The sequence below is a fragment of the Peromyscus leucopus genome, chromosome 8b (genome assembly GCF_004664715.2).
Source record: "Peromyscus leucopus breed LL Stock chromosome 8b, UCI_PerLeu_2.1, whole genome shotgun sequence".
Classification (NCBI taxonomy): Eukaryota; Metazoa; Chordata; class Mammalia; order Rodentia; family Cricetidae; genus Peromyscus; species Peromyscus leucopus.
In genome coordinates, this window is record NC_051086.1 from 34,963,141 (window position 1) to 34,970,553 (window position 7,413).

Genomic DNA, 7,413 nt, shown 5'->3' on the forward strand with positions numbered 1-7,413 from the left:
CATCCTCCAGCCGTCAGAGAAATAGAGAGCTCATCCTCTGTGTGGCCAGGCTTTGGTGTCTTGCACGCTTCCTGGTGGAGTCAGGCTGCTAGGGTCCTGGCTGTGGCCTCCAGGAGGTCTCAGGGCAACACTGCTGGCCCGCTCTGAGCTTGCCTGCACTTGGTCTCTTTGGTTCATTGATCAGGAATCATATGATCGTTTTCAAAACACAGCTGGTGGAACTGCCCATCTGTGCTTCTGCATTTGGATCCGTTACTCGGCAGCCTGGAATTTATTTAAACCTGCAGTTGTGCGTGTACAAGGAAGCTGCTCTCACCAGGCCTCCCGCGATGGGCTTTCATTTGGGGATCTGCTGCATTTTTAGGACCACCCTGAGCTGGGCTTCAAGAACTGGGTCTGTTTTGTTTTCATTTAGTGTGTGTGTGTGTGTGTGTGTGTGTGTGTGTGTGTGTGTGTGTGTGTACATGCCATAACACCCATTTGGAAGTGTAAGGACAGCTGGTAGAAGTCAGTTCTCTCCTTTCACCACGTGGGTCCCAAGGATTAAAATCAGGTCCTCAGGATTGTCAGAATCACCTGTGTCCTCTAAGCCATCTTGTCCTCCCCTGAGTTTGTTTTTCATGCTCATTTATCTCCTGAGCTTTCTCTTTACATCGAGATTCATGAATTACTAATATGTACTTCTCTAACACACATGTGCAATACACACACACACACACACACACACACACACACACACACACACACACACCAGCCAAGAAAGCTCATAAGTTCTTATCCAGGTCAGAAACCCAAGGTCTGTGACGTTCTTTCTGCCCCCACCCCCTAACCTTTGTAATGTGCTCTGGAACAGTGCCAGCGTGGCAGAGGCTGCACTTGCCTTCTAGTGTACAGACTAGCCAAACATAGACTCTGCCAGAATAAATACTAAGTTTGCCAGCCTCCTTTGCAGCTATGTGAACAAATTCTGATCAAGAAGATACATGTAGAATGTTGTGTCCAACATCTTGAAAGCATCCTTAAGAGAAAAAAAAAAAAGGCATGTCCTGCCTTCCTTCTTCCTTGTTCACCTTAATTGCAAAGCATTGTCTATGACTGACAGCTGGAATTAGAGCAGCCATCTTGGAACTCTACGTAGAAGCTTCTTTTTGAGGACAGCAAATATGGTTGGCAGTTTCTAAGATGACTCCCGGTGACCCTTGGTTCCTGATATTCTTTCTTATTCCGTTCTCCTCTCTATTCAGTAGGACTGGCCTGTGTAACCAATAACCTGAGCTATCACAGAAAGATGGCCATAGGAAGTAGAGCAGGTGACTTCTGTAACAGTATCATAAAATACATTAATTGTGTTTTGCTTTTTCTCAGATTGTTTGCCCTAGGCCAGCAAAGGTCAGGGGCCATGCTTTAGGTTCACTCAAGTAAATGAGTGGATGAAGGTCACAGGGGACCCAGGCTCCTGCCAACAGCAAAGGTCAACTTCTCAGCATGTTGTAGCCCCACTCAAGCCTTCAAATGACTACAGTCCCCATTCTGACTGAAGCCTCTTCACACACACACACACACACACACACACACACACACACACAGGTGCCTAAGTCACTTCTGAATCCTGATCCACAGGAAGTGTGAGGTTAGTGATGTTTGGTTCCATTTGGAGCCATGAAGCACTCTTTTCTTTTGCAGGCTGGGATGGAAGCAGAGCCGGTGCATGTTAGGCAAATGCTCTGCTACCAAACCACACCCAAGCCCACACCAGAGGTATTTGGTTTTGAGACAGGACCTCCCTGTAGCCCAGGCTGGCCTGGAGCTCACTGTGTAACTGAGAATGACCTTGAGTTCCTGATCCTCCTGACTCTACCTCCCAAGTTCTGGGAATACGAACATGGGTTACTACTGTGTGTGTGTGTGTGTGTGTGTGTGTGTGTGTGTGTGTGTGTTTGCATATGATATGTGTGTGCATGCGCGTGTGTGTGAATTCGGGCACGTACATGCTGTGGCACTTGTATGGAGGTGAGAGCACAGTCTTTGGTGTCCGTCAGTCCTTGCCTTCCCCCTTGGTTGAGACATGAGGGTCTTCTGTTCTCCTCTGCACACTCAGCCTAGCCGGTCTGTGGTTCTGGGGACAACCTCACAGTTTGCCATAGGAGCACTGGGAAGAGCACTGAGGTCATGTGTTCATGTTCTGCTTCTGGAGCTGAGGTCATGTGTTCATGTTCTGCTTCTGGCAATATGCAGATTCCTGGAACCCGACTTCAGGTCCTCAGGTTTGCACAACACATGTCTGACACACTGAGCCATCTCTCCAGTAGGTTTTTTTAAATTACATTTATTTATTTACTTATTTTGTGCATGTGTGCTCTTGCATGTCCCTACACACATGCCACTCACAGCACATGTCTAGAGGTCAGAGTACAACTTTAAGAAATCAGTTCTTCTCTCCATCTACCATGTGGGTTCCAGAGATCAAATACAGGTCATCAGACTTGGTGGCAAGCCAACTCACTCTATCCCCCACCCTTGCCACCACAGCCGGTTTTTAGTGAGAAGTAAACCCCTCTGCTTCACAGACATAGATTTGTGTTTCTGTCCCTTTTTTCCTATTTATATGGGGTTCTAGCGTTCAAACCTGCGAGTACCCTTGACGGGCTGTCTCGTCCATCCTTCTGTCCATAGCACATGGAAGCCTCAGTGTTTCTAAGATGAAGGCCTGTTTAGGTTTTGTTTTGTTGTTGTTGTTGTTTTCTTTAATGTATTTGCAGCTGCAATTCTAGGGCTTGGGAGGCTGAAGCAGGAGAATGATGAGCTGGAGGCCAGTCTCCACTATATTGAGAGACCCTGTCTCCAAAACACCTGGGGATGTAGTTCAGTTGGTAGAGTGCTTGCCTAGCGTGCACAAAGCCCTGGGTTCCATTCCCTAACACTGCATAAAACCAGGCATGGTAGAGTATGCCCGTAATCTCCACACTTGGGAGGCAGAAGCATCAGAGGTTCAAGGTCATCTTCTGATATTATAGTGAGTTCCAGGCCATCCATGAGACCTTGTCTCAAAATCCAATAAGAGACTAAGAAGATGGTCCCATGGGTAAGAGAAAGCATGAGGACTTGGGTTTGAATCCTCAGCATTCACAAAGAAAACTGGTCATGACTGCACTGAAAAGCAGAGATAAGCCAGGCAGTGGTGGTGCACACCTTTAATCCCAGCACTCGGGAGGCAGAGGCAGGTGAGTTCAAGGCCAGCCTGGTCTGCAGAGTGCATTTCAGGACAGCCAGGGCTACACAGTGAAACCCTGTCCCGTAAAACAAAAGCAAACAAAAAAACAAAGACAGATTCTGGGAGACGCTGTCTCAAGGCACTGCATCCAGTTCTAAAATCTTGTGATTCTTTTTTTTTTTTTTTTTTTTAAAGGGAAAAATGTACCAAATAGGCAAAACTACATTGTGATATGTTGCTCCAAACTGGCCATGGCAGTCACAGGGGGCTACTATGTGTTGTGACATGCTGCCTGGATTCTGGAGAGAGGCTCAGGCCCTGCCCACCGACCGTAACCCTACTGAATGAGCTACTGTGGTGGCAGGATTTCCTCACTGCTCAGTACTGGCCTAGCGGCTGGCAGCCCAGAGCAGGGGACATCCCACAGAGGATCACACAGGAGTAGGAAGACGATTCCACCTGCCCCTCCTCCTCCTGAAAGGCATCCTGCCCTGAGCGGCTCGCAGCCGAACAGGAGAATCCCTGCCAAACCACGGCTTGTGCAACAGCTCACTTCCGAGGAGGTACACCAAATATTTGTTGACTGAGTTGTGTCTTCCTCCTGACTTACACGATGGTCCAGATATGTGCTGGCATCCGTGCTCGGGGGTGGGTCAGCGTCTGGGAACGGTTCCAAACACTTCCTAGTCCTTGGTCTTCCTAAGCAACCTACAAGACAGTATTTATTTTAGTTTATAAGAGTGGAAACTCACTGAGTCACTCATGGTGGCGCCGTTGTCAATCCCAGCACTTGGGAGGCTGAGGCAGGTGGATCTCTGTGAGTTCTAGGCCAGCCTGGTCTACATAGGGAGTTAGGGAGACCTTGTCTCAAAAAAAAAGAACACCTTCCCTCCTTCCAGGAATTTCTTCCTCAGACAAGCTGACATGCTCTTGTCTCTGCCATTATTTGATTGTCTGCTTGCTTTGGCTTGTTTATATATTTTTTTTGTTTTGATTTTTAAGATTTAATTTGTTTTTATTTTTATGTGTTTTGCCTGTATGTATGTTTGTATACCACTTGCATGCTCAGTGCCGACAGATGTCAGAAGAGGGTGTCAGATGCCCTGGAACTGGAGTTACAGGCTGTTGTGAACGTCCATGTGGGTGATGGACGTTCAATCCGGGTCCTCTGGAAGAGCAGCTGGTACTCCTGGCCACTGAGCCATCTCTCCAGCCCCTTGTTTTGTTTTTAAATGTAATTTTTAAGAGGGATTTCCATTTTGTATTTAATTACATGTGTGTGTGTTGTGTCTGTGCCTGGTTCTGTGTACTGTGTGTGCAGGTACCCAAGGAGTCCAGAAAGGAAGGTGGATCCTCTGGAGGTGGAGTCATGGGCAGTTGTGAGCTGCCTAATGTGGGTGCTGAGAACCAAACTCAGGTCCTCTGAAAGGCAGCAAACATTCTTAACTGCTGGACCACATCCCCTTTTTGTGTTTTTTTTTTTCTGTGTGTGTGTGTGTGTGTGTGTGTGTGTGTGTGTGTGTGTGTGTGAGAGAGAGAGAGAGAGAGAGAGAGAGAGAGAGAGAGAGAGAGAGAGAGAGAAGGTCTCATGTACCCTAGCTAGCCTCCAACTCTCTATATAGCTAAGGGTGACCTTGAACCTCTGATTTCCCTGCTTCTTGATGTCCATGTCCAGTTTGTGCAGGGCTTCGTGTGTGCCAGTCAAGACCTCTGTCAGCTGAGCCACATCCCCAGCCCCTCTGCTCTTTTCTTTGTGGGTAGCAACTTGAGAAGTTAGCTCTACTCACAGCAGCGAGACCCCCTCCCACCCCCCAGAAGAAGCCTCTCTCCGCCTCTGTGGGCTGCCGCCCCACCCACATTTGGCATTTCTGGTTATAGGTACTTTGATTATGAAGTCCTCTTGGTCAAAGCAGACAGAAAAAGCAAGAATGAATGGGCCCAGGACTTACCCTTGCTGACCTCTGCTCTCTGCCGGCGTGATGAGGTTCCCCGATGCAATGATCCACGGAGTACAGAGCCTCCGTCACCTCCTAGCCCAGGGAATGGTGCAAAGTGTGTGGGGAGGGAGAGTCTTAAACTTGCAGACACTCCTCAAGGATACTGGAGCCCAGACCACCCTACCCCCCACCTCCACCCCGCCACCCCCATCATCGACCACTTCACTGTCTCCTATAAGGCTTCCAGAGACTCTCAATTGCTTCCAGGACGCAGTCCAAGCTGCAGGTCTGGCCCTCAGCGTCCTCGCTTCTTTCTCAATCTGGTTCCAGCTATGTCTCTGGCCCTACCTCCCGCCACCACTGTCTAACTCTCCATTCACCCTGGAGTCCAGCTCCTGCGTTGTCTAAAGGCTGCTTTCCAACTCCTCAGAGCTGCCAGCAATGCCTCCCTCCAACGGCAGCCTGTCTCTTATTAATGGATGCCATCAGGACGGCATTCCGGAAGATGCTGACGTAGGCAGCACCCAGCTGCTTCCAGCCCAGGGCCCCTCCCTGGGGCTCACACTGCCCTGGGACTGCACCTGGACAAGTCTCATGCAGATTGATTTCCAGAATGGCTCTCTCCAAGGGAGCAGCTGCAGATCCCTCCCACCTCCCGAGAGCTCTGCTGCGGAGCAGAGGCAGTTGTTTTAGGACACATCACAGCATCTTGCTGCCAAAGTGACAGCTACAATTATGCTTTGGCCGACAGCTGGAGATGAGAGGCTGTACGAGCAGCCCAGGCCTCACGAGTGCCCATGAATCAGCAGTTCATGCTGTGTACCCAGCTAGAGGCGGGATGGGCTCCTCCTGCCCGGCTCTAGATCCTCTGCCGGCTGACATTGTGTTGCCTACAGAACTCAGGGAGCACCTGGAACCCTCAGGTGAACAGCAGAAGCTGCCCAAGGACCCAGGGGAGCAGAAGAGTGAGTTGTAGACCCCAGACAAGACACAGACCTGAGGGGACAGGCACTTGGTTCCTCTATAAAGCCAAGGATAGACCAAGTATGTCAGGCAGCCTGACATGGGTGTAAAGGTCAAGTCTCTGCTGAGGCCCCATCATCAAGCTTGACCCTGTGCTATATACTTCTAGCTCACGAATGCATGTGTGTGTGTGTGTGTATTGTGTATGTGTGTGCATGTGTGTATGTGTATATGTGTGTCTGTGTATGTGCATATATATTTATTGTGCATGTGTGTGTATTGTGTATTGTGTATGTGTATGTATGTGCATGTGTATATGTGTGTCTGTGTATGTGCATATATATATTTATTGTGCATGTGTGTGTGTATTGTGTATGTGTATGTATGTGCATGTGTATGTGTTTATGTGTGTCTGTGTGTGTGCCTGTGTGTATGTGTATATATATTTAGTGTGTATGTGTGTGTGTGTGTGTGTGTGTGTGCTTGAATGCACAGAAGCCAAAGGACAGCACTAGGTCCTTGCTCAATCGTCCTCTGGCTTATCCCCTTGAGACTCGTTGTCTCCCTGAACTGGAGGTTGCAGTTTTTCAGCTACACTACGGCCAGCAAGCCCCATAAATCTCTCTCTCAGGCCTCATAGCACTGGGGTTACAGGCATATGCAGTCACCCCTAGTTTTTCATCTGGGTTCTGGGGACTCAGACCTAGGTCCTCATGCCTGTGTGGCCAGTGCTCTACCCACTGGGCCACCATCCCACACCACCTGCTCTTTTCTCCTTACCACAACCCCGTATGGTAGGTTTGTAACTGCTCCCATTGTGCCAGTGAGGAGGAAACCGACAGCATCATGCTAATTTGTTCAATCTGGCCTTGAACTTGTGATTCTCCTGCCTCAGCTTCCTGAGTAGAATGGATTTTTTTTTTCCTAAAGAAAAATTAAGGCTTGGCATTGGTGGCACATGCCTTTAGTCCCAGCACTCAGGAGGAAGAGGCAGGTGGATCTCTGAGTTCAAGGCCAGCTTGGTCTACAGAGCAAGTTCCAGGACAGCCAGGGCTACACAGGGAAACCCTGTCTCAAAAAACCAAAATAAATAAACAAGCAAATAAGTAAATAAACAATAAATTATATATATAATCAACAAAAACATAAATAGATAAAAGCATATCTGTTTGAATCTATTTTTTCTTTCTTTCTTTTTTTTTTTTTTTTTTTTTTTTTTTTTGAGGGTCTCACTGACCAGACCATCCTCAAACTCACAGAGATCCACCTGCCTCTGCCTCCTGAGTGCTGGCATGGTGGCCC

General features: G+C 48.4%; 1 long non-coding RNA gene across 1 annotated transcript; it reads right to left on the bottom strand.

Moving 5' to 3' along the window:
- Positions 1-2,979: 2,979 nt before the first annotated feature.
- LOC119086943 lies at positions 2,980-5,861 on the bottom strand. Its single transcript, XR_005090356.1, has 3 exons — positions 5,529-5,861; positions 5,161-5,241; positions 2,980-3,919 (listed from the first exon to the last, which is right to left on the bottom strand). It is a non-coding gene; the product is annotated as an uncharacterized LOC119086943 (long non-coding RNA).
- Between the last annotated feature and the right edge of the window lie 1,552 nt (positions 5,862-7,413).